Source organism: Aquarana catesbeiana, linkage group LG11 (genome assembly GCF_042186555.1).
Source record: "Aquarana catesbeiana isolate 2022-GZ linkage group LG11, ASM4218655v1, whole genome shotgun sequence".
Classification (NCBI taxonomy): Eukaryota; Metazoa; Chordata; class Amphibia; order Anura; family Ranidae; genus Aquarana; species Aquarana catesbeiana.
In genome coordinates, this window is record NC_133334.1 from 197,706,617 (window position 1) to 197,734,601 (window position 27,985).

Sequence of the window (27,985 nt, forward strand, 5' to 3'; positions counted from 1 at the left end):
TGCAATGCCAAGCTGCTGCTAATAAAGCAAACAGAATATTGGCATGCATTAAAAGGGGGATCAACGCAAGAGATAAAACGATAATTCTCCCACTCTACAAGGCTCTGGTCCGGCCGCACCTGGAGTATGCTGTCCAGTTCTGGGCACCAGTCCTCAGGAAGGATGTACTGGAAATGGAGCGAGTACAAAGAAGGGCAACAAAGCTAATAAAGGGTCTGGAGGATCTTAGTTATGAGGAAAGGTTGCAAGCACTGAACTTATTCTCTCTGGAGAAGAGACGCTTGAGAGGGGATATGATTTCAATTTACAAATACTGTACTGGTGACCCCACAATAGGGATAAAACTTTTTCGCAGAAGAGAGTTTAATAAGACTCGTGGCCACTCATTACAATTAGAAGAAAAGAGGTTTAACCTTAAACTACGTAGAGGGTTCTTTACTGTAAGAGCGGCAAGGATGTGGAATTCCCTTCCACAGGCGGTGGTCTCAGCGGGGAGCATTGATAGCTTCAAGAAACTATTATATAATCACCTGAATGACCGCAACATACAGGGATATACAATGTAATACTGACACATAATCACACACATGGGTTGGACTTGATGGACTCGTGTCTTTTTTCAACCTTACCTACTATGTAACTATGTAAATACACTGACCTACCTGACACCTAAACTGACCACTACAATGACAACCAGCACTGACCTACCTGACCACTACACTGACACCTACACTGACTTACCTGACCACTACACAGACCTACCTGATTCCTACACTGACTGACCTGATTCCTACGCTGACTTACCTGATCACTATACTGACACCTACACTGACCTACCTGACCACTACACAGACCTACATGATCACTACACAGACATACCTGACCACTACACAGACCTACAAGATCATTACACTGACCACTACACTGACCTACCTGACCACTACACTGACACAGACCTACCTGACCACTACACTAACCCCTACACTGACCTACCTGACCACTACACAGGCCTATCTGACCACTACACAGACCTACCTGATCACTACACTGACCACTACGCTGACCTACCTGACTACTACACTGACACTTACACTGACCTACCTGACCACTACACTGACACCTACCCTTACCCTACACTGACACAACTGACACCTACACTGACCACTAGGCTGACCACTACACTGACCTACCTGACACACCTGACACCTACACTGACCACTACACTGACGCACATACACTGACACACCAGACACTTACACTGACTACTACACTGACACCTACGCTGATCACTACACTGACACCTACACATACACTGACCACTACACTGACCCCTACACTGACCACTACACTGACACCTACACTGACCCACCAGACCACTACACAGACCTAACTGATCACTACACAGACCTACCTGACCACTACACAGACCTACATGATCACTACACAGACTTACCTGATCACTACACTGACCTACCTGACACCTACACTGACCACTACAATGACAACCAGCACTGACCTACCTGACCACTACACTGACACCTACACTGACTTACCTGACCACTACACTGACACCTACACTTACCCCTACACTGACACACCTGACACCTACACCTATACAGACCTACCTGATCACTACACTGACCACTACACTGACTTACCTGACCACTACACAGACCTACCTGATTCCTACACTGACAGACCTGATTCCTACGCTGACTTACCTGATTACAATACTGACACCTACACTGACTTACCTGACCACTACACAGACCTACATGATCACTACACCGACCTACCTGACCACTACACAGACCTACGTGATCCCTACACAGACCTACCTGATCACTACACTGACCTACCTAAGGACTACACTGACCTACCTGACACCTACACTGACTACTACACTGACACCATACACTGACCTACCTGACCACCACACTGACACCTACCTGACCACTACACTGACACCTACACTTACCCCTTCGCTGACACACCTGACACCTACACTGACCACTACGCTGACCACTGCACTGACACACCTGACACCTACACTGACACCTACACTGACTACTACACTGACACCTGCACTGACCACTACACTGACACCTACACCTACACTGACCCCTACACTGACCCCTACACTGACCACTACACTGACAGCTACATTGACCACTACACTGACCACTACACGGACACCTACATTGACCACTTCACTGACCACTACACTGAGACTTACACTGACCTACCTGACACCTACCCTGACCACTACAGTGACACCTACACTGACACTTACACAAACTTACCTCTCCCTCCCTCCCCGACCATGTCCACTTTCCTGGGCCCTGCGGGCCGGTAACACGTCACTCACAGTGGTAAAATATATAAATACAGCACTCACAAACAAAAACCCATAATAAGTGAGAACAAAAAACATAAAGTCCATAAAAAACTATGAAAGTGCTTCACAAATAGTGTGTAAAAATGCAGGGAATGCTTTACATCTGGCGTGCGGAAAGTGCAGAGAAAATGTTGCAGAAAAAATTTCAGGTGTACCAAGACACCCCCACATGTGTCCCCACTCACCAAATCACAATGACACCCAGCTTTTCAGTCTGGGAGTCGGTAAAGGCTTGTAACGATATCCAAAAAATGTTGCAAGATGGCAGGTTCACTGATGAGATGATAAACGATCCTTCAGCATTAATACACAGCCATACAAAAAACAGGTACCCAAAAGGAAAGAAAAAGGGGGGACCAATAGTAAAGTATGTTAAGACTGAAAATATATTGAAAATGTATTGTGCATAAAAGGTTATACTTACAAAAGTAAGTTAAAATCAGGCATTAAAACAATCAGAGGATGCAGTAAACACCATTAACAGCATTCCCGCGAGACCAGAAGTGTGTCAATGCATTTCGCCCTCCCACAGGGCGTCATCAAAGGACCTATCTTCCGATTGGAACTGACTGCCTTAAATCACAAAAGAGAGATGTACACTCCCTTTCCTCAACCAATCAGATTGGCACAGTGGCCATTTTGTTGGTTAGGAAAACATGTCCCCCTATGGATAGAGCACACTCATCATGAAATTGGTTGGATAAACCTGAACAGACGTCAGTTGCAGTGTCGTGGAAACAAATGGAAAGATGTTCAATCCAATGTTCAATCCAATGCTTTAATATACAAGTAAGAATCACAAAAGACAAAAAAATAAGAAAAATACAAATAAAAATAAGACCATAAAGAAAAAATTGTTTTAGATTTTAATAACAAATAAAAAATAAAGATAATAGTAAGAATATAAACAAAAATAAAAATAAAAATAAAATAAATATGAAAATAAAAATAAAAAAATAACAAGAAAATTAAAATAATAAAATAAAAATAAATATAAATTGAAAATAAAAAATAGAAAATGAAAAAATGAAAATAAAAAAATAAAGATAAAAAATAAAAAATAATAAAATGCAAGCCTAACCAGATTAATAGATGTGATTAAAAATTAGACAGGAAACAATTTAGATCTAATTCAATGTTCAACCCCAGAGGGTTCATCGTCCTCAAATGATGAATCCACTGGGTCTCATTACGAGAGATGGCTCTCTTGAGATTACCTCCTCTCCAATTGTTTTCAACTCGATCAATGCCACAAAAGGTGAGACCACTGGGATCCCTACCGTGGAATAACCTAAAGTGGTTGGACAAGCTGTGGTGTTTGAAGCCCTTTTTTATCCGGTTGACATGTTCATGTAAACGAACCCCCAATGCTCTGTTGATCCTGCCTACGTACTGAAGTCCACAAGGACAGGACAAGAATTACGTCACGTGGGTGGTCCCACATGTGATGAACTTGTTGATCTTAAAGGACTCACCAGAGGAGTGGGATGTGAACTCAAATGTCTTCCTTACTCTGTGTTTAGATGTTCTACACAGTACGCACCTCCCACAGCTGAAAAAAAACAACTTGGTCCAAAAAGTTGACAGTCTTCTTGGGTGTAGATAAACAAAGGTTTATCGGGTAGGGATTTGGTGAGATCATTATCCTTCAACAGTAAGTGCCAGTGCTTACGAATAATTTTTTCTACTTGTCTATATTGCCGTGTAAAACCTGTTATAAAAGCAATTCCAAAGTCTCTCTCATTTGCCTCTCTTTTCTTAAAGAGATCATCTCTGTTCATATTCCTTACCGAGAGCAGGGTTTTGTTCAGTTCTCGTGGGGTGTAACCCTTCTCCAAAAATCTATCAAAGAGGACCCTCGACTGTAATTTAAAATCTTCAATCCTGGCACAATTGCGCCTGACTCTCATGAATTGGCTCTTGGGGATGGAACTGAGCCATTAAGGATGGTGACAGCTCCACAAGGGAATATAACCGTTACGATCAACTTCTTTAAAAAAGGTTTTGGTGGACAATTGATGATTATCCTTAAAAATTACAAGGTCAAGGAAGTTAATACTCTGATTGTCAGAAACTGCCGAGAAGGAAATATCAAATCTATTCTCACCAATCTTTGACAAAAATTGTAAGAACGACTCTTTTGATGCTGCCCAAAGAATGATAATGTCATCGATATAATGCTTGTATAACTTGAGCTGAGGTAAGTGGCCACCAAAAATAGCATCTTTTTCCCCGTGACTCGTAAAATTGTTTGCCACTGAGGGGGCATATTTAGCCCCCATGGCCACTCCCCTTTTCTGTCTAAAAAACTGTTTGTCATGCCAGAAAAAAATATGACTCATGTCCAGATCTAAAGCATGTACCAAAAAATCTTTTTGTTTATTTTTCATTTTGATATTGTTCAAAGCCCATACTACCACCTCAATTGTGTGTTTCTGTTGGATGTTGGTGTATAGGGAGTTGATATCAATACTGACCAGAAGATGCTCATCACTAGCCTCAATCCCCTGCAATAATTGCATGAGATCCCTGCTATCCTTCAGATAGGCTGGACAGCTCTGTGCCAACAGCTGTAGGAAACTGTCCAGGTATTCACCAATTCTGGCAAACAGCGAATCTACTCCACTCACAATAGGTCTCCCAGGTGGTTTGAATGGATTCTTGTGAATTTTGGGCAATTGGTAAATTACCGGTACTCTCGGAGCATCAGGTACTAAGTACAATACCTTCGTCCAAGGCATTTTTTACCAAGCATTTGAGCTTGGCTTTGAATTTGTTAGTGGGATTACCCCCCAATTTTTCATAGGTTTCGGCATCATAGACAAGTTTATTAAGCTCAGCTAGATAGTCGGATTTGTTAAGAATGACCAGACCACCTCCTTTGTCTGCACTTCTGATTACAATCTGTTTGTTTTTTTCTAAAGATTTGAGCCCCCTTTCCTTCCTCATAAACTTCTGAAAATCAATAAAAATATCAAATCTATTAAGTTCCTTATCGGGAGAAAATTTGAGGTCCAGCTCTAATACCTTAAGCTCATCTAAAGTGAAAGTGTCATCACTAAGATTGAAAATACCCGCATTAAGTCTCTCTCTTTCTTTTTCCTTTTGCCTCCTCTGCAACCTCTCCATTTACAGTGCCTGATTCCTCTCTAGATTGTCTGGGGGGTGCCATGGGATACCAAGGTTTACAATCCCCCCCTCCATTTGGATGGGAATGTTGGCCTCTCCCCCTCCCCCTGGGATGCTGGCCCCTCCCCCTTCATGGGGGGCCACCGTACATTCCATGCGTTTTTACACACTATGTGTGAAGCACCTTCATAGTTTTGTATGGACTTTATGTTTTTTGTTATCACTTATTATGGGTTTTTGTTTGTGAGTGCTGTATTTATATATTTTACCACTATGTTCAAGTGTCTAGCACTTTGTGTATAGCAGCTTCATTCAATCATTTTTTACCACCCATTTTTTTACCACCCATTATTTAAATTTTTGTAAATCATTTTTTCACACCATCAGCGCGAGTTTATATATTTGGATTGTATATTTTCCCACGTCACTTACAGACTCACTCACCTCTTTCTATTTCCCGAGTCCCATCTGCTGTTATGTGGCCTCTGCCAGACACTGCCACAATGAGGACTCGAGGAGGAGATCTGGAGTAGAGGAGAGACACAGCGTGCCAGTGTAGAGGCGGCCGAATAGCGAGTCAGAACTCCAGAAACAAGCAGCGCTGCGCATGATGCACTGACTGTGATCTTCACCCACAAGCCAGCTCTGCCCTGTGGCTGCACGTGATGATTTAAGCCATTCACAGGGCACCCATGTCCACTGCTCGTCCATCACAGAGGGGCGGTCACAGAGCGCAGTCCAAGTGGGGAAAAGCGGGCGGGCCACTGGATGGGACAGTGTATAGATAAAGAAGGGTGGATGGAGTGATTTTGTGGATGATGAGTGCGGGATGCGCCCCCCTAAATGTTGCACCTGGGGCCACATATCCCTCTGCCCCCCCACGATATGCCACAGAGAACAGCCATCTGCTAGCATACAGTATCTCTCTAGACCTGACTTCCAACCCTGTACTATTCCTAGAATTAAAAACTCTACCAGTGCTGTAGTGGAGCAAACTACCAAAATCGTTGATGCTTTTGTTTTTTTTACTCCACGTTATACACTATATACTAGGGCACACAATACTAATGGAACTAGATAATTATTTGTATGGTATCCACCTCCCTAAGCTATCGGCAAGCCAAGTTTCGCTATTAGATGCCCCTTTAACGTCTGAAGAAATAGGAACAGTCATGCAGTCCTTTGAGCATAATAAAACGCCAGGGTTGGACAGCTTTCCCACAGAGTGGTATCTACAATATAAAGAGATTCTGCTCCCTCACTTGCTCAAGGCTTTCAATTATGCTCTTGAATAGGGATGAGCTTCGTGTTCGAATATCGTTCGCCGAATTGCGAACGATATGGGCTGTTCGCGCCAAATTCGTGTGGAGGCATCGCAGTGCAAGGCTGGCTGATGATTGGCCAAGCATGCACTATTGGCCAATCACAGCGCAGTCTGATCAGGGAGCCATAATTGGCCAAAGCCAAGAAGGCTTTGGCCAATTATGGCTCAGGGGATTTAGTACACGCCCCACACTATATAAGGCCGCCTGCACGGCGGCCCTGTGTAGTGTGTGTTCCGGTGTTGAGAGAGATAGATAGATAGACAGAGAGACAGTGTCATTTGATTTAAGTTAGATAGATTAGGCAAGACAGTCAGTGAGTTAGCTACACTTACAGTGTATTGTGTATATATATGCATCCCAGGTGTTGTGTGTGTGTATGTATATATATATATATATATATATATATATATATATATATATACACACTGTATTCAGTTTACCTAGATCCGTTCCTGTTATCTTGCTACTGACAGGCAGGCTTGTCTTGTTACAGTATTTACAGCTACCTGAAGAAAATTGCTGGTGTTCTTTTGATCCTATAGTACCACAGTCAGGCAGCTAGACTATTTACAGTTAGTGTAGTGTGTCCTCCTCACAGTGTTCAGTTAAAGCTACAAGTTAGTTTAGTGTGACCTCTGCACAGTGTTCAGCTAAAACTACAAGTTAGTGTAGTGCACAGTGTTCAGCTAAAGCTACAAGTTAGGGTAGTGCGTCCTCCTCACAATGTTCATCTAAAGCTACAAGTTAGTGTAGTGCGTCCTCCTCACAGTGTTCAGCTAAAACTACAAGTTAGTGTAGTGGGACCTCTGCACAGTGTTCAGCTAAAGCTACAAGTTAGTGTAGTGCGTCCTCCTCACAGTGTTCAGCTAAAAATACAAGTTAGTGTAGTGCGACCTCTGCACAGTGTTCAGCTAAATAAGCTACAAGTTAGTGTAGTGCGTCCTCTGAACAGTGTTCAGCTAAAGCTAAAAGTTAGTGTAGTGCATCCTCCTCACAGTGTTCAGCTAAAACTACAAGTTAGTGTAGTGTGAGCTCTGCACAGTGTTCAGCTAAAGCTACCTGTAGAAGGTTGGTGGTGTTTTCCTGATCCTGTCACTACCGCAGGCAGCTAAATAAGCTACAAGTAAGTTTTCTGCGAGCTCTGCACAGTGTTCACCTAAAGCTACCTGTAGAAGGTTGGTGGTGTTTTCCTGATCCTATCACTACCGCAGGCAGCTAAATAAGCTACAAGTTAGTGTAGAGCGAGCTCTGCCCAGTGTTCAGCTAAAGCTACCTGTAGAAGGTTGGTGGTATTTTCCTGATCCTATCACTACCGCAGGCAGCTAAATAAGCTACAAGTTAGTGTAGTGCAACCTCTGCACAGTGTTCAGCTAAAGCTACCTGTAGAAGGTTGGTGGTGTTTTCTTGATCCTATCACTACGGCAGGCAGCTAAATAAGCTACAAGTTAGTGTAGTGCGTCCTCCTCACAGTGTTCAGCTAAAACTACAAGTTAGTGTAGTGTGAGCTCTGCACAGTGTTCAGCTAAAGCTACCTGTAGAAGGTTGGTGGTGTTTTCCTGATCCTATCACTACCACAGGCAGCTAAATAAGCTACAAGTTAGTTTTTTGTGAGCTCTGCACAGTGTTCAGTTAAAGCTACCTGTAGAAGGTTGGTGGTGTTTTCCTGATTCTATCACTACCGCAAGCAGCTAAATAAGCTACAAGTTAGTGTAGTGCAAGCTCTGCACAGTGTTCAGCTAAAGCTACCTGTAGAAGGTTGGTGGTGTTTTCCTGATCCTATCACTACCGCAGGCAGCTAAATAAGCTACAAGTTAGTGTAGTGTGTCCTCCTCACAGTGTTCAGCTAAAACTACCTGTAGAAGGTTGGTGCTGTTTTCCTGATCCTATTACTACCGCAGGCAGCTAAATAAGCTACAAGTTAGTTTTTTGCGAGCTCTGCACAATGTTCACCTAAAGCTACCTGTAGAAGGTTGGAGGTGTTTTCCTGATCCTATCACTACTGCAGGCAGCTAAATAAGCTACAAATTAGCGTAGTGCGAGCTCTGCACAGTGTTCAGCTAAAGGTACCTGTAGAAGGTTGGTGGTGTTTTCCTGATCCTATCACTACCGCAGGCAGATAAATAAGCTACAAGTTAGTTTTTTGCGAGCTCTGCACAATGTTCAGCTAAAGCTACCTGTAGAAGGTTGGTGGTGTTCTCATACTACAGGCAGGCAGTTGATTTTGCTAGCTGCAGTATCAGTGTATGTATATACATATAAATATATATATATATATATCCCAGCTTAGTGCAGGCCATTAGTATGTCTGGAAGGCCAACAAGTAGGGATGAGCTTCGAGTTCGAGTCGAACTCATGTTCAACTCGAACATTGGCTGTTCGCAAGTTCGCTGAACAGCGAACAATTTGGGGTGTTCGCGGCAAATTCGAATGCCGCGGAACACCCTTTAAAAGTCTATGGGAAAAATCAAAAGTGCTAATTTTAAAGGCTAATATGCAAGTTATTGTCATAAAAAGTGTTTGGGGACCCAGGTCCTGCCCCAGGGGACATGGATCAATGCAAACAAAAGTTTTAAAAACGGCCGTTTTTTCAGGAGCAGTGATTTTAATAATGCTTAAAGTCAAACAATAAAAGTGTAATATCCCTTTAAATTTCGCAGCTGGGGGGTGTCTATAGTATGCCTGTAAAGGGGCGCATGTTTCCTGTGTTTAGAACAGTCTGACAGCAAAATGACATTTTGAAGGAAAAAACTCATTTAAAACTACCCGCGGCTATTGCATTGCCGACAATACACATAGAAGTTTATTGATAAAAATGGCATGGGAATTCCCCAAAGGGGAACCCCGAACCAAAATTAAAAAAAAAATATGACGTGGGAGTCCCCCTAAATTCCATACCAGGCCCTTCAGGTCTGGTATGGATATTAAGGGGAACCCCGGCCAAAATTTAAAAAAAAAAATGACGTGGGGTTCCCCCTAAATTCCATACCAGACCCTTCAGGTCTGGTATGGACTTTAAGGGGAACCCCGAGCCAAAAAAAAAAACGGCGTGGGGTCCCCCAAAAAATCCATACCAGACCCTTATCCGAGCACGCAACCTGGCAGGCCGCAGGAAAAGAGGGGGGGACGAGAGTGCGGCCCCCCCCTCCTGAACCGTACCAGGCCACATGCCCTCAACATTGGGAGGGTGCTTTGGGGTAGCCCCCCAAAACACCTTGTCCCCATGTTGATGAGGACAAGGGCCTCATCCCCACAACCCTGGCCGGTGGTTGTGGGGGTCTGCGGGCGGGGGGCTTATCGGAATCTGGAAGCCCCCTTTAACAAGGGGACCCCCAGATCCCGGCCCCCCCCCTGTGTGAAATGGTAAGGGGGTACAAAAGTACCCCTACCATTTCACTAAAAAACTGTCAAAAATGTTAAAAATGACAAGAGACAGTTTTTGACAATTCCTTTATTTAAATACTTCTTCTTTCTTCTATCTTCCTTCATCTTCTGGTTCTTCTGGCTCTTTTGGTTCTTCCTCCGGCGTTCTCGTCCAGCATCTCCTCCGCGGCGTCTTCTATCTTCTTCTCCTCGGGCCGCTCCGCACCCATGGCATGGGGGGAGGCTCCCGCTCTTCTCTTCTTCTTCATCTTCTTCTCTTCTTCTTTTTTTCTCTTCTTCATTTTCTTCTCCGGGCCGCTCCTCACACATGCTAGCATGGCGGGAGGCTCCCGCTGTGTGACGGCGCTCCTCGTCTGACAGTTCTTAAATAACAGGGGCGGGGCCACCCGGTGACCCCGCCCCCCTCTGACGCACGGTGACTTGACGGGACTTCCCTGTGACGTCACGGGGAATGCCACAGGGAAGTCCCGTCATGTCCCGTGCGTCAGAGGGGGGTGGGGTCACCGGGTGGCCCCGCCCCCCGTCATTTAAGAACTGTCAGACGAGGAGCGCCGTCACACAGCGGGAGCCTCCCTCCATGCCAGCATGGGTGAGGAGCGGCCCGGAGAAGAAAATGAAGAAGAGAAGAAGAGAAGAAGATGAAGAAGAAGAGAAGAGCGGGAGCCTCCCCCCATGCCATGGGTGCGGAGCGGCCTGAGGAGAAGAAGATAGAAGACGCCGCGGAGGAGATGCTGGACGAGAACGCCGGAGGAAGAACCAGAAGAGCCAGAATAACCAGAAGAACCAGAAGATGAAGGAAGATAGAAGAAAGAAGAAGTATTTAAATAAAGGAATTGTCAAAAACTGTCTCTTGTCATTTTTAACATTTTTGACAGTTTTTTAGTGAAATGGTAGGGGTACTTTTGTACCCCCTTACCATTTCACACAGGGGGGGGCCGGGATCTGGGGGTCCCCTTGTTAAAGGGGGCTTCCAGATTCCGATAAGCCCCCCGCCCGCAGACCCCCACAACCACCGGCCAGGGTTGTGGGGATGAGGCCCTTGTCCTCATCAACATGGGGACAAGGTGTTTTGGGGGGCTACCCCAAAGCACCCTCCCAATGTTGAGGGCATGTGGCCTGGTACGGTTCAGGAGGGGGGGGCCGCACTCTCGTCCCCCCCTCTTTTCCTGCGGCCTGCCAGGTTGCGTGCTCGGATAAGGGTCTGGTATGGATTTTTGGGGGGACCCCACGCCGTTTTTTTTTTTTTGGCGCGGGGTTCCCCTTAAAATCCATACCAGACCTGAAGGGTCTGGTATGGAATTTAGGGGGAACCCCATGTCATTTTTTTTTTTTAATTTTGGCCGGGGTTCCCCTTAATATCCATACCAGACCTGAAGGGCCTGATATGGAATTTAGGGGGACTCCCACGTCATTTTTTTTTAAAATTTTGGTTCGGGGTTCCCCTTTGGGGAATTCCCATGCCGTTTTTATCAATGAACTTCTATGTGTATTGTCGGCAATGCAATAGCCGCGGGTAGTTTTAAATGAGTTTTTTCCTTCAAAATGTCATTTTGCTGTCAGACCGTTCTAAACACAGGAAACATGCTCCCCTTTACAGGCATACTATAGACACCCCCCAGGTACGAAATTTAAAGGGATATTACACTTTTTTTGTTTGACTTTAAGCATTATTAAAATCACTGCTCCTGAAAAAACGTCCGTTTTTAAAACTTTTTTTTGCATTGATCCATGTCCCCTGGGGCAGGACCCAGGTCCCCAAACACTTTTTATGACAATAACTTGCATATTAGCCTTTAAAATTAGCACTTTTGATTATTCATGTTCGTGTCCCATAGACTTTAACGGTGTTCGCGTGTTCGAACGAACTTTTTTCCTGTTCGCATGTTCTGGTGCGAACCGAACAGGGGGGTGTTCGGCTCATCCCTACCAACAAGGAGAGGCAGACAGTCACAAGCCAATAAAAGAGGGAAAGCAGGCTCTGTGTCTAGAGGCAACAGTGCTGGTCGTGGAGACGGTGCATCCTCATCAGCACGTGGCCGTGGGACATGCTTGGCCTTTTTTTCGGCAGCTGGCCGTGTTGAGCTGCAACATGTGGAAGACTTGGTCGAGTGGATGACCAAGCCGTCCTCATCCTCCTCATCCTCTCACCCATGCTCAGGGTACTTTGTCTGGCAAAGCAGCTGCCATCGCGGCCTCTTCCCTTGGCTCAATAGCATCAGTGACTGCTTCCCTAGCCCGAACCATGTCCTCCTGAGGAGTCCCTCGAACTGTTATACCACAGTGTTGGGTACATGCTCCAGGAGGATGCCCAGTGTTTAGAAGGCTCTGATGATGATACTGAACTAGATGAAGGCAGTAACATGAGCACGGACAGAGGGGGTGCCCAAGAAGGACAGCAATCTGGCAGTCATGCTCCCCCTGCTGCAGCATACTGCCAGATTTGTTCCAGTGATGAGGAGGGAGGGGATGATGAGGTCACTGACTCAACGTGGGTGCCTGATGGGAGAGAGGAGGAGGAGGCACATCACCAAAGAGGCAGGATGCCCTCCAGGGGCCAGCCTAAGGGCAGCACACTGACTGCATCACACCCCAAAGCTCCACATGTGCAGGGCGCTGCTGTCTCTGTGCGTTATGACAAAAGTTCTTTGGTGTGGGCCTTTTTTGAGATGAGTGCATCAGATCGCACCGCTGCTATTTGCAACATATGTCTCAAGCGTATCTCACGTGGCCAAAACATCTCCCGCTTGGGCACCACATGCTTGACCAGACATATGTTGACCTGCCATGCAGTTCGTTGGCAAGCGTATCTAAAAGACCCACACCAAAGAACAAAGAGGACATCTCCTTGCTCCTCATCAGCTGAGATCTCCAACCCCACTATACCTTCAGTCCTCTCTGAGACCTGCACTGAGAGGAATGAAGGTGTAGAATTAGGTGTGTCACAGCCAAGTACTTGTGGGCAATCTGCTTTCGGTACACCAACGTCAGATTGTACCAGGCAAATTTCCCTGCCCCAGCTGCTGCACCGCCGAAAGAAGTTTGCTCCCAGCCATCCACATGCCCAGCGGTTGAATGCTAGCTTGGCAAAATTGCTAGCACTTCAACTGCTGCCTTTTCAGTTGGTAGACTCTGCCCCCTTGAGTTTGTGGAATGTGCGGTTCCTCAGTGGCAGGTACCCAAACGCCTCTTTTTCTCACAGAAAGCAATTCTGGCTTTCAACCGGCACGTGGAAGGCAATGTACATGCCTCGCTGGACAGGGCGGTCAGCGGTAAGGTGCATATTACCGTTGACTCATGGTCCAGCAGGCATGGACAGGGACGTTACCTAAGTTTCACCGCGCATTGGGTGACTCTGCTGGAAGCTGGGAAGGATGCAGGACAAGGTGCAGTAGTGTTGGAGGTTGTTTTGCCACCACGCCTCCAAAATGCCACTACTAATGATTGTGACACACCTCTCTCCTCCACCCCCTCCTCTTCTTCTTCCTCCATGGCCTCTTCCTGTGCTTTGTCCTTGGAACCAGTGGTGCTCCATAGGTGTTCAAGGGGCTACGCAAATACGCAGGCCAAAAGATGCCATGCGGTGCTTGAGCTGGTGTGCTTGGGGGACAGGAGCCACACTGGGGCAGAGGTTCTGTCAGCTCTGCAGGGGCAGGTTCAGAGGTGGTTGACACCACGCCAACTTAAGGCAGGAATGGTGGTTTGCGACAATGGCACCAACCTCCTCTCTGCCCTCCGACAGGGACAACTGACCCATGTGCCCTGTTTGGCTCATGTCCTTAACTTGGTGGTGCAGCGGTTCTTGGGCAGGTACCCGGGCTTACAGGATGTCCTGAGGCAGGCCAGGAAAGTCTGTGTGCATTTCCGCTGGTCATATAATGCCAGTGCTTGGCTGGCAGACCTCCAAAAGGATTTTAACCTGCCCAAGAACCGCCTAATCTGTGACATGCCCACCAGGTGGAACTCAACGTTGGCCATGCTGCAGCGGCTGCACACGCAGCAGAGGGACCATCAATGAGTACCTGTGTGACTATGGCACCAGGACAGGGTCAGGGGAGCTTGTTTTTTTTTCCCCACGCCAGTGGGCCATGATCAGGGATACATGCACTGTCCTATCACCATTTGAGGAGGCCACGAGGATGGTGAGCAGTGACAGTGCATGCATCAGAGACACTGTCCCCCTTGTCCACCTGTTGGAGCACACGCTGCATGGAATAATAGACAGGGCACTTAAGGCAGAACAGAGGCAGGAAGAGGAGGACTTCCTTAGCTCCCAAGGCCTCCTTTATCCAGACAGTGTTCCTGCGTGCCCGCCGATCACACAGGAAGAGGAGAAGGAGGAGGAGGGGGATTGTGTCAGTATGGAGGTGGAGCCTGGCACTCAGCATCAGCAGCAGTCTTTAAGGGATCAGTCCCAAGAAACACATGGACTTGTACGTGGCTGGGAGGAGGTGGCTGCGGACCATGTCATCCTTAGTGAACCTACGCTGCATGGCCTGCCTGATCCTGCAAAGCCTGCTTAAGGATCTTCGTATTCGTCGTATCAAGGAGAAGGACCAATACTGGCTGGCAACCCTCCTTGATCCACGTTACAAGGGTAAGGTTGCGGACCTTATCTTGCCGTCGCAGAGGAAGCAGAGGATGAAACATCTTTGGGAGGCCTTGCAGAAAGGTCTGTGCAATGCATTCCCAGAGACTGGAAGGTTACAAACTCCTGTTTCTGGACAACGTGTTGCTCAGGCTTCGGTCAGTCAAAGAAGGAGCGGTGGAGAAGGTGGCCGTCTGACCGATGCGTTCAGACAATTTTTTAGTCTGTAGCCCCAAGGTATGATCGGTTCCAGCAACCATCGGCAGCGTCTGTTTTACATGGTGCAGGAATACCTAGGGGCAAGATCTGACTTGGACACCTTTCCCACCGAAAATCCTCTGGGTTACTGGGTCTTGAGGATGGATAACTGGCCAGAGCTTGCACAGTATGCAATTGAGCTACTGGCTTGTCCTGCATCCAGCGTTCTCTTGGAACGCACATTCAGTGCTGCTGGAGGCTTTGTAACCGATCACAGGGTGCGTCTGTCCACCAACTTGGTCGATCGACTGACCTTCATAAAAATGAATCAGTCTTGGATCACCACCAGCTACCAAGCACCTGATGCTAATGTAACCGAATAATTTTTTTTGAAATCTCAGATCCCTTCAAAGACTGCCTATGCTGATGCTGAGTGACTATTCTGAGTAATTATCCTCTTCCTCCTCAATGATCATGCTGATAGCTTGTAAGAACATTTTTGGTTCTGGGCACCGCCACCAGTGCCTAAGGCCCAATTTTTCAGCCCCTGTTTAACAGGGGCATGTAATTACAATTTTTGATGCAATACTTTGCAGCAGGGCTCGTTCCTGCATTCCAACTAGAGTACCTGTGAGGGGTTGCAGTGTTGTGACACCAGCACCAGTGCCTAAGGCCCAGTTTTTCCGCCCCTGTTTAACAGGTTCATGTAATTACAATTTTTGATGCAATACTTTGCAGCAGGGCTCGTTCCTGCTTTCCAACTAGAGTATCTGTGAGGGGTTGCAGTGTTGTGGCACCAGCACCAGTGCCTAAGGCCCAATTTTTCAGCCCCTATTTAACAGGGGCGTGTAATTAAAATTTTTGATGCAATACTTTGCAGCAGGGCTCGTTCCTGCATTCCAACTAGAGTATCTGTGAGGGGTTGCAGTGTTGTGACACCAGCACCACCCCCTAAGGCCCAATTTTTCAGCCCCTGCTTAACAGGGGCATGTAATTACAATTCTTGATCTAATATTTCACAGCAGGGCCTGTTTCTGCACCCACCAAGATTAACTGTGAGAACTTACAGTGTTGTGCCACCAGCACCACCACCACCACCAAAGGCCCAATTTTTCAGCCCCTGTTCAACAGGGGCATGTAATTAGAATTCTTGATCTAATATTTCACAGCAGGACCCGTTTCTGCGCCCACTAAGATTAACTGTGAGGACTTACAGTGTTGTGCCACCAGCACCACCACCACCAAAGGCCTAATTTTTCAGCCCCTGTTCAACAGGGGCATGTAATTACAATTTTTGATGCAATACTTTGCAGCAGGGCTAGTTTCTGCGTTCCAACTAGAGTATCTGTGAGGGGTCCAGTGTTGTGGCACCAACACCAGTGCCTAAGGCCCAATTTTTCAGCCCCTGTGTTGTGCCACCAGCACCACCACCTCCACCTAAGGCCCAATTTTTCAGCCCCTGTTTAACAGGGGCATGTAATTACGATTCTTGAGCTAATATTTCACAGCAGGGCCCGTTCCAGCACCTACCAAGAGTAACTGTGAGGACTTACAGTGTTGTGGCACCAGCACCACCATCACCAAAGGCCCAATTTTTCTGGCCCTGTTCAACAGGGGCATGTATTTACAATTCTTGATCTAATATTTCACAGCAGGGTCCTGTGAGGGCTTACAGTGTTGAGGCCACAACAACACCTAAGGCCCAAATTTCTGCTGAGTATATAGGGCAGGCCCCTACTTTCAAACATCCAACTTACAAACGACTCCTACTTGCAAATGGAAGGAGACAACAGGAAGGGGGATGAAATCTACCCCATAGGAAGGGAAGTTCTCTCCTGTAAGAGTTAATATGGGAAAAACTTTTCTCCTTTCCACTGATGCTTTATCACCAATCCTTGTTTCACTAAAAACCCCAAATTTTCAAAAAACATTTGTCATTGGGACAAAAAGTGAGGTGAAATCTTCTGAAGAGGAGCACAGACAGCAAAACATAACCCTTCTCTATGTTTTCCAAAAAGCTTAAAAACTGATTTTTTTGGCTGGAGCTACACTTTAAAAATGTACCAGTTCAAAATTACAAACAGATTCTACTTAACAACAAACCCACGCCTTTCCTTTTTGTAATTTGGGTGCGGGGTTCCCCTAATATCCATACAGGACTCAAAGGGCCTGGTAATGGACTGGAGGGTACCCATGCCGTTTGTCTCCCTGATTTTCATCCTTATAGCCGGGACTCGACATTACATTAAAGCCGCAAGCAGTTTTTAAATGACTTTTTTTCCTTTAAAAATGTCATTTTGTGCAAGGACTGTTCTAAGCACGGAAAACACGCGCCACTTTACAGGCATACTATAGACACCCCCCAGGTACGATATTTAAAGGAATATTTCACTTTTTTTTTTTTTTTTTTACTTTAAGCATTATTAAAATCACTACTCCCAAAAAAACGGCCATTTTTAAAAGTTTTTTTTTGCATTGATACATGTCCCCTGGGGCAGGACCCGGGTCCCCAAACCCTTTTTAGGACAATACCATGCAAATTAGCCTTTAAAATGAGCACTTTTGATTTCGAACGTTCGAGTCCCATAGACGTCAATGGGGTTCTAACGTTCGTGCAAATTTTCGGTCCGTTCGCAGGTTCTGGTGCGAACTGAACCGGGGGGTGTTCGGCTCATCCCTACTCTTGAAGACAGACAATTACCACCTTCTATTACTGAAGCACTGATTGTGCTTCTTCCAAAACCTCATAAGGACCATCTCTACTGTGAATCATACCGCCCTATTTCTCTTATTAATTTGTCAAAATCCTAGTTAAGTCCTTACCCGTAGGTTGAATGAAGTAAGCACTAATATTATACAAACAGAACAGACTGGTTTCATTCCTGGCTGATCTACCTCCATTAATTTATGTAGACTTTTTACCAGTTTGCAGGCCCTGTATGATACCATGGGTTTCAGGGCTGTTTTGGCACTGGACAAACACAAAGCCTTTGATTTTGTTGAGTGGCCATACCTACAGGAGGTACTGGTGAAATTTGGCTTTGGTGATATATTTCTTCAATGGATTCGGCTGCTGTATTACAAATCAAGAGCTAGATTGAGATTGAATAACTATATCTCTGAATCCCTCCCTATAACACAAGGCACTAGACAGGGATTCCCCTTGTCACCATTATTGTTCGCCTTGGTGATAGAACCCTTAGTTGAACTGATTAGGTCTAGCTCCACTATTAAAGGTCTGATAATTAATGGCCTTGAGGAAAAATTTCCCTTTTTTTTTTCGATAAACCACAAGCCACTACTGAATGGTTGGACAGACATTATAAATAAAATAGAATGAGAAAAGAGAGTATGTTTTATTTTATTTTCCTCTCTCTTACAAATGGGATGTGGCTAAACTGATCTTCTATATAAATATAGAGATTTGGTTTTTATTTTTAGCCCTTTTTTTTTTCTTTTTTTTGGTGATACACATAGGCAAATGCTATTTTTTTGGAGATTTTTTTAAAATATTTTCAATATTGGTTTCTAATTACAAAAAAATGCACTATGTGTATCTAATAGGCAATATCATTCTACTTATACTACATATTCTAGAGGTGTATCTATATTGATAGCAGATGATGTTGATTTCTTTTGCAGACAGGTACAAATGGATATTAAAGGTCATTATATTTTTTAATATTGTACATTGTATAGAAGATCATACGTGTTAGCTAATATATATGTATACCACCCCCATATTCCTCAGAAGTACTTAAAGAACTACTGAAGTTTACTTCTGATAAAATTGATGTCCCTTAGTTAATAGTAGGAGATTTTAATAATTATTTAGATCCCTCTTTAGATAAATTTGGGCTGATTGCAGCATCGATGACTTCGGTATCTACCTCCTTTGCTGGCTTTATTAGGGAGATTGGTCTTACGGATGTCTGGAGAATGTTACGCCCTAATGATAGAGTGTTCTCTTTCTTCTCTAGCATCCATAGGACCCTGTCTAGAATAGACCTGGGATTAGTCACCCCCTATGATTCTACCTGTAATATCTGAAGTGACTTATGAAGCTAGAGGATTATCTGATCATTCCCCATTGATACTTAAGTTGGCTTTCAATTTAACTCAGAATTGCACTCTATGGAAAATAAACCCTCACTGGTTTGACTTTTTTCCTTCAAAACAAAAAAAATATTGCTTGACATCTTGGCCTACACAACTGTAAACAAGCCATCTGTATCTTTGCAGATTTATTGGGATTCTTTAAAAGCTTAGGTTTGTTTATCTCTCAAATTTTAAGAATAAAAAAAGATCTAGCACTTGGGAACGTTCAGTGACTGAAGATGTTTTAAAAGCAGAACTTCTTTATATAGCAGACCCTACTATAGAAACACAACAGAAGTAGATAGAAAAACAATAGATATATGCTGTTATTTCTTGTAAAAAAGCAGAGCATAAATGTTTTTTTCTTCAGCAACCTTATTTTGAGGATGGAGAAAACATGGGTCATCATTTAGCAACAATAGCAAAAGCTCAGAAACCAATGACACAGGTAGTAGAATTACAAATTTCTCCAACTGGAGCTAGATGCGGCAAAAGCTTTTGATACTATAGAATGGAATTTTTTATGGTATTGTTTAGAAAAAATTTGGTTTTGGACCCCATTTATAAGTTGGATACAACTTCTTTACGCTGCACCGGTAGCACGGGTACAGGTAAATGGACATGTATCAGAACCTTTTTCACTACAAAGTGGAACAAGACAGGGATGTCCATTATCACCTTTACTTTTTGTTTGGCCCTTGAACCTTTGGCTGCTTCTGTCCGTCAATCAACAAATATTATTGGATTTCGTAGATCTCTGGGAGAGGACAAGATTACTTGTTGCTGACAACACACTTTTATTTTTGAGAGATACTTTGTCCTCATTAAAAGCAGTAATGTCTCTAATTGATACATAGGGTTCTTTCTCAGGTTTTACAATAAACTGGGATCAGTTCTTCTATCAGTGGACCCCCTGATGATCAATCTGTCAATTTCTGATTCTCAAATAACGGTAGTTTCTACATTTAAATACCTAGGCGTACAGGTTACATCACAAGTAAGTGCATATGTGGAGATGAATTTGGACCCATTGCTTAAAGTGGAGTTCCACCCACTTTTACAACTCTTCAGCATCCCTCACTAAACTGTGCACTGTAAACGAATTGGATATTTTAAATTTTTTTTCTCAGCACCTACTGTATATCTGCTTTATTCATTTTTCACTTCCTCCTCCCTGGCCGCGGCCCATCGCATCATTTCCTGTTTGCAATGCCTTCTGGGAAGGGGTGGCAACTTCCTCTGACACTGCTGTTGCTATGGAAACCTTACCTGAAACCTATTACACTGCTTGTGCTGCACTGAGCATGTGCGAGATCTGCAAGGATGAGATTCAGGAAGAAATACAGTCTGGCTTCAGATGCCCACACTTAAGATGGCCACGGCCTGCTGTAAGTTTATAAAATAACAAACTACTGCTATAAACTAACAAAACAGACCTCAGTTTACAGACTAACTTTACTAGAATACATTAAGCTTGTGTATTACAGTGATATTTTTATTTAAAAAGTATCATTTCGGCCGGAACACCACTTTAAGCAGTTTAAACAAAAGGGTGAAATTTGGAGTAAGTTGCCTTTAACGATAATAGGTAGAGCTAATTTGGTAAAGATGATATGGATGCCACAACTGTTATATTTACTACATAATTGTCCTGTGTGGCTTCCACGGAAATTCTTTAGACAAATAGATACCTTGTTTAGAGATCTTATTTGGGGAAAATAAACATCCCTGGATTAGATTGGAAATTCTGCAGCTGTCTAAGGATGAGGGTGGCCTGGCTGTTCCTAATGCCAGATTGTATTTTCTGGCATCTCAACTTCAGCAATTGTATGATTGGAATATTATAGACTGTGAGGACCCCATACGACAAATTATATTTTCTCAATTACCGATAAATCCACCGGTACAGTTAATAGTAGCCTACCACTTTTATAGTTAACGTTACTATCCCACATGTTTTTTAATTCATAAAGTCTGAACTACTATTCAACAAGATACTCATTATGAGGGATAAACTCTGAAAGTTGTGGACCTTGATTGGGATTAAGGAGTGTGGCGTTCCTATTCCTTCACCACCTTGGCTTTACATATTTTTCTCCATGGCATAAGACTTTATTGAATATATATATATATATATATATATATATATATATATATATATATATATATATATATATATATATATATATATGTATATACCTCAGCTGTTACAGCAGGGACCTCAATACTGTGAATATATATGCTGACATTTCTTATGAACATTTCTGATTTTAAATGTTAAAGCGCACCTTTTTTTCCTGAATGTATGCTCTTTTATTGTGATATCACATATGAGAGTTGCTGCTTCTTATCATTATTTTTGTTTTCACTTTATTTTATTCATTAGCATTCACCACTTGCCTACTGGGCACTTTTACCCCCTTCCTGCCCAGGCAAATTTTCAGCTTTCGGAGCTGTCACACCTTGAATGACAATTGTGTTGTCATGCAACACTGTACTCAAACTAAATAGAGCTTTCTTTTATTTATGTATTCGACACTGGGCTTTTCATTTTTTGCTTAATAAATGAATAAAGACTGAAAATTCTGAAAAAAAAACCCTTTTTTCATAGTTTGTTATAAAATTTTGCACACATACGTTTTCTCCTTCACTGATGTGCGCTGATATGCTGCACTGATGGGCATTGATGAGGCAGCACTGAAGGGCATTGATAGGTACTGATAGGCTGCATATCTGATGGGCACTGATAAGGCGGCACTGGTGGGCACTGATGAGGAGGCACTGGTGGGCACTGATGGAGGCACTGATAGGTGGCACTGATGTGTACTAATAGGTGGCACTGATAGGAAGCACTGATGGGCACGGGTAGGCGGCACTGATAGGTGACAATGATGTGTACTGATAGGAGTCACTGATTGGCAGCACTAATGGGCACTTTTTGGCAGCACTGATGGTCACTTATTGACAGCACTGGTGGGCACTTATTGGCAGCACTGGTGTTCACCGGACAGAGCGCACCACCCAAGCCCCGCAGCTGTCATATTACAGCCCCCCGAACTAGCCGACCGGGCTGCAGCCATCATTCAGCAATGGTGTGGTTGGAAAGTGCTTAATCACCTTGTCCAGTGATGTAGATCCTATGTCAATCATGATGGATGACACCCTGATGACCTACCAACAGGACAACCTTCACCATGACAATCCTCTATCACCGATACTCCCATCACACATGACAGGTGTTGTTGATACATGTTGTATGAGGTCCTTTGTTTTTCCTGTCTTAGTGGTTTACCATGATGCCAAATGGATCCTCACACATGGGCTTCATGCACCAGCATACTGAAAAATCTTTGAATTTTTAAATTTTTTTTTACTTGCCCCTGTATGCAGGGTGATCATGTATAGTGTTCCACTGTGCTTTTAAATCTTTTGAAACATGTCAGGTGATCTATATCTTTTGTCTCAATCCTTTTCCTGCATTTTGGCAACTTGATGTTAACCTCCTAATTGCCCAGTTAATTGCTTCAAATTACCATGCAAATTTATTTTGGTGTGGAGCTTATATGAGTATAAATGTATTGCCATTTTTATGTTTAACATGCTACGACTAAGGCTGTTGCCGAAAGGCTTAGCTGTTTTGCTTGTTACTTCATGTAACCAACCATTAAAATCGCTATATGGACTACAGAGTTGCCGGCTCAATCGTTTTACTTGTTTACACATGACAGGTGCTTATATTCCAGCAGCGCTTCATTTAAAGTGCTAGTAAACTAAAAAAAAACAAACAAACAAAAAACTTTGCTGAAGTCCCAGGTGACGTGGTACAGGACATGGGAGGAATAACAGCAGTTGCCCTGACTCCCCTGACTTTCTTCTGTAGTTCCTGCAGTGGGGTACTTAAGGCTTGGGAGGCCTCGACAGAGTCCTCTTATGTGAGTAATAGTGGAAGCCTGGGAATAAGTGTGCCATCTGTGAGTCTGCCTGACTGGGCACATCCATAGAAAGGACAGTAAGTAACAGACTGGCATGCTAAAGAGGGCATCTTGGTCCCCCTGACCCTCAGCTGTGATTCCTGTAATGAGGTAATGTAAGCCTAATGCTGTGGACTTAGTTTGCATAGGAAAGCAGTCCTAAAACTGTGGTGCTCCCAAGAAAATGAATGGAGGTGTAGAGGGAAGATGGCTTAAACATGTTCCTTTGGGCTCTGCACTAAAATGACTGCTACAGACTAACTTTATATTTAGCGTTCCACACTAACGATTCTGCTAGTATGTCACTGTGATATGTCATTGAAAGCATCAGTAAAGTGTAGAAAACTGCTTTACGGTATGGACATTCCTTTACTCTCAAGGGATGTCATCAGTGGGCCTTGGGCCAGGAGTATGACACAATATGGCAGACAGTTAATCCAACAACAGGTGGGTGGCTGTCCTATTCAAGAATTAGCAGGGTGGGGATTTGCACAGTTTGATGTGAACACCCGTCCAATCCTAGTCCCCCTTACACACTGACAAGAAAAAGTTCACCTTAAAGTAATGCTGAGCATTAACTCCATCGCAATTATTGCACAAAATGTATGGAAAAAGCTATCTAAAACCTAGAATGTGTACTGTTAAAAACATCTTTAATATACTCAACATGTTTCTGAGAAAACATTGCTTCTCTTTCTTCTAAAGACTTCTTATTGTTGTCAACTTCTTGCCATTTTGGAGGGGCTATGGCTGGTTAGGAGGCAAAGAGGAGTGGGAAGAAGAGGGTACATTAACAACAGTTGCAGACAACTGGCTGTTCTGTGCCTGGGATCAGGAATAATAAAATAATATTAATACTCTCAAAAACAAATTTACTATAGCTCCCTGAAAATAAATAGTGCTCAAACCTTTACTCTTGTTAGGACCATGACTATTGCACATGGAAATAATGTTTAGAGCATGATATAATTGCCTAAATGGTACTGAAATATTGTTTATAGATAATCTGCTTTTAAACTGTTTGAAAAAGTGATTTCTATACTGAAATATCTTTAAAAGTCTGAGAAGATATACATTCCCCGTCCCTTTACAACTAGGTGCCAACACAACTGAGCATGCTCAGACCTGCAAACAACTCTAATTTTAACTCCCATGGTTTTTTTACCAAGAGTTATAGTAAATACCACAATGAGAGCTGGGCTAAAGAGCGTTTTTTGGGAGTAAAAATGTGAGTTATGTAGCCAAATGCAAGTTTCAGCCATTGATTCTAATGGTACAATTGTAACTTATAAATCCTTTTCATTATGAGATGAAATGTATCCTTCTCTCAAAGAAATTGCCTTTGCAACAATGTTGCTTCTTTTTCATCTATTTTGTTTTTAGGAATGGTAGAATGTGTAATGTTTTGGTAAAATATATTTTTCTCTGTCACTTCCACTTGTTGCTATCCATCTCACAAAAATCTTTACCCAAACTCACACAGGTGTCTTTACAAACCACAAACAATACCATTGCTGATGCAAATTTAAAATGAGTCCCAAATTTGTGTGTTTTTTATTATTTCCAAATAATCATAATTTGAGCCCAAAAAATGTGATATGTGTACCAACATCAGAAATCAAAATGTTATTCCCAAAATTCAGAGGGTAACATCACTATTCTACACTCACACACCAAGAACCACCAAATATCACAGAATAAATCAAGAAGAATAACTCCTGACTAATGTAATTCCACCACCTATATGTCCAAAGAAATTCAGTATTTATGTGTATTTATGTGTAGGAGGGTTCCACGTGTGGCAGCTCAGTGATTTAGAGGTTAGCATTTCCACCTACCAGCACTGAGTTTCTGGGTTCACATCCCAAACATGCCACTTCATGTAGAGAAGTTCTGGTCTTCCTATGTTGTTAAACATAACTCCTGACACAGGAACTTGTCTAAATGTAATACTTATGTGTAGGAGGGTTCCACCACCATTGCAAATTGTGTCATATATTTTCCATGGGCAAGGACTATAATCAGCCTTAACATTTCCCCACCACCACTAATTGCAGCCTCTTAGAAAGCCAAAAGCCACAAAATGTCAGCTGTTTATCTCTCAGCATGCTGACAGTAATCAGCCATACCCAGCCTTCAAAACAGATGGCATATGACAGAAACAGGTTGTTAAATGGCTCTCTGGCCTTTCACAATACATCTGCATTGATTAACTTCCTACACGCCTGGGACTTAGGACAGTTTGACACCACAGAGATGAAGCCTAACAACATGGAACAGCATGGTGACTCACAGCCCAGCACTTTTGCCTTTGCAGCGCTGAGTTTCTGGGTTTGATTCCCAGTCCTGCTAGCTGGCTAGAGGTTTATATGTTGTGGTGTTAAGCTTTCTTTTTCACCACTGCTAACATTTTCAACGGGTTTCACATGATGGAACCCCAAGAAATCACATTATAAATCAAGCAAGTGTGGGTTTTCACCAAATCTACAAATGGATGTATACGTTTGGTGTGATGCTGCACACATATTTTAATGTTGTATGTTTATGATGAACGACAAATGCCCATATTCCTAAATTTGTCAACAATTTGTGTAAAGCACCCTTCACAAAGTTGTCATTTTCCCTTTTACCCTGCCCAGATATCAATGCTGAGGCATTTTTCATTTGTAAAGAGTGTGTATTCCTAATGAACAGGTGTGACCACTTAAGTCCACCTCAAGAGACAGAAACAATTACACTGGTGAGTGTGTCCTTTACTGAGTGGGTGGAGGTGAGCAAGCGTGTTGCCTGTTTGGCCTAAAAACAGAATTTTTCTTTACTGAGCTTGATGGAGCTTAAAGGGATTCAGGTTATACCTGGTCATTTGCATAAAGTGAGTTTGGAGTTCCTTGTGCAGGATTTGCTGGAAAAAATGGTCAGATTGGAACCACAACACATCTATTGTATCCAAGACCATGCAGCACTGAGGTACTATGATGTTTCTTTTGTGAATAGCAATTTTTGCACGGGAGTTATTGAGAAGTGTAAGGAATTGGAAAAGGTATTGGAAAAAGCTAACCATGAGTCTATAAGGCCTTTCATGGAACCCTTATATGCTATGGAGGAGAAGCCATTGGTATTTCCACCTGTTTAACTCCTTCACAAACATTGCCTTGGTAGTGGCCTTTTTGAAGAGATACTGCTCTTCAGTGAAGGGAGGCTTCAGGCTGACTAATTGCCTGGGGATCTTTAATGGCAAATTTATGTTTTTTGTCAAACGGAAGGTGGGTTCTGAAGGGATTGGTGGAGTGCGGCACCCACCAACTAATTTTTCAATAGCAGGAAATAGAGGATTTCGCTACTACCCTGGTCAACCGACATACTGCAGGAGATGTCATAAGTTTTGGCATACCAGAGATGAATGTAATGTGGAGATACACTGCAAGGAACTGTGGGGAGGAGGGACATAAAGCTGGGGCTTGCTTGGTTAAGCGGGCCTGTGATATATGTGGACAGCGTGATCACACAGTAAAGAATTGTCCAAAAGTAAGAAGGACTTATGTCTCTTATACCAAGGCTGTCAGGTGCACTGCTGAGAGTGGATGACCAGTGTCCACACAGGTGCTGTCTGACTCTCCTGAAAGACAGGAAGAGGAGGGAGAGGTGGGGGTGGAAGAGGAAGAAAGTGGACACCAGGGTATGGAGGAAAGTGTGGAGGAGAGAGCAGAAGTGCCACCCACCAGTGTGGAGCCATCAACAGCGGAGAGTGGAGCAGAGGCGGAGAAGGCAGTAGAGGAGGCTATAGAGGAGCTGGCAGCAGCCTTATAGTGGGAGCCCGAGGTGCAGGAAGCCCAAGAAAAGGAGGTGGAACAGATGGAGACTGTGGGTGCCAAGACAAAGGTGGATGCTTTGGAGAGCCCTAAGAAGAGCAGGGCTAAAGATAGTAGAGGCAGCTGGGATTGAAACAAGTATTCCCTTTGAGGTCCTGGGGGACGTGGGACTGAAGGTAGAATCACCAGTACTAAGTCCAGGGACTCCAGGAAATTTTCAGCTGGCCACAATGTCGCCTAGTCAGGATTTTCTGGATGATGAAAGCATTGTGACCCTGAGGAATGTGTGTAAATTTTCTGGCTTAAGTGATGGGACTGGGGGTGAATGATGCACATCTTCATGTGAATGAGCATCAAGCTAGTTTCCCTCAATTTGGTTTTGGGTCTCCTGCTAGACAGAGTACAATTTTTGAGGAATTGAGGGTCAATGGAGCAGACATCATCTGTCTACAGGAATGTTTTTTTTAATCAACCGCCCAAGCCTCCAGAGTGGATGGTGTATTACGGAGTGGGTGGTGTAATATGTAATACATATGTATTACATATGTATTACATATTACATACTGAGCTCTTAATATTTCCTCCCCCACGTGCCCCCTCCCCTGACTTCTCTGTCAAGATCAATGCCAGGGTGCTAGGGGTAACCTTAGACTCTGAACTGTCCTTTCAGGCCCACATACAATCCCTGTCCAAATCATGCCACCTTAGCCTCGTCAGCATTTCTAGAATACACCCCTTTTTAACTAATGACACTACCAAGCTTCTAATTCACTCCCTGGTCATCTCTCGCCTCGATTACTGCAACTTCCTCCTCATTGGATTACCTTTACATAGACCATCTCCCCTTCAGTCCATAATGAATGCCGCTGCAAGACTCATCCACCTTACCAACCATTCAGTGTCCTCCACCCCTCTCTGCCAATTCCTCCACTGGCTTCCACTCACCCAACAAATAAAATTCAAAGTACTAACAATAATTTACAAAGCCATCCATAACTCTGCCCCCAGCTACATCACTAACCTAGTCCCAAAATACCAACCAAGCCACTCTCTTCGGTCATCCCAAGACCTCCTACTCTCTAGCTCCCTTG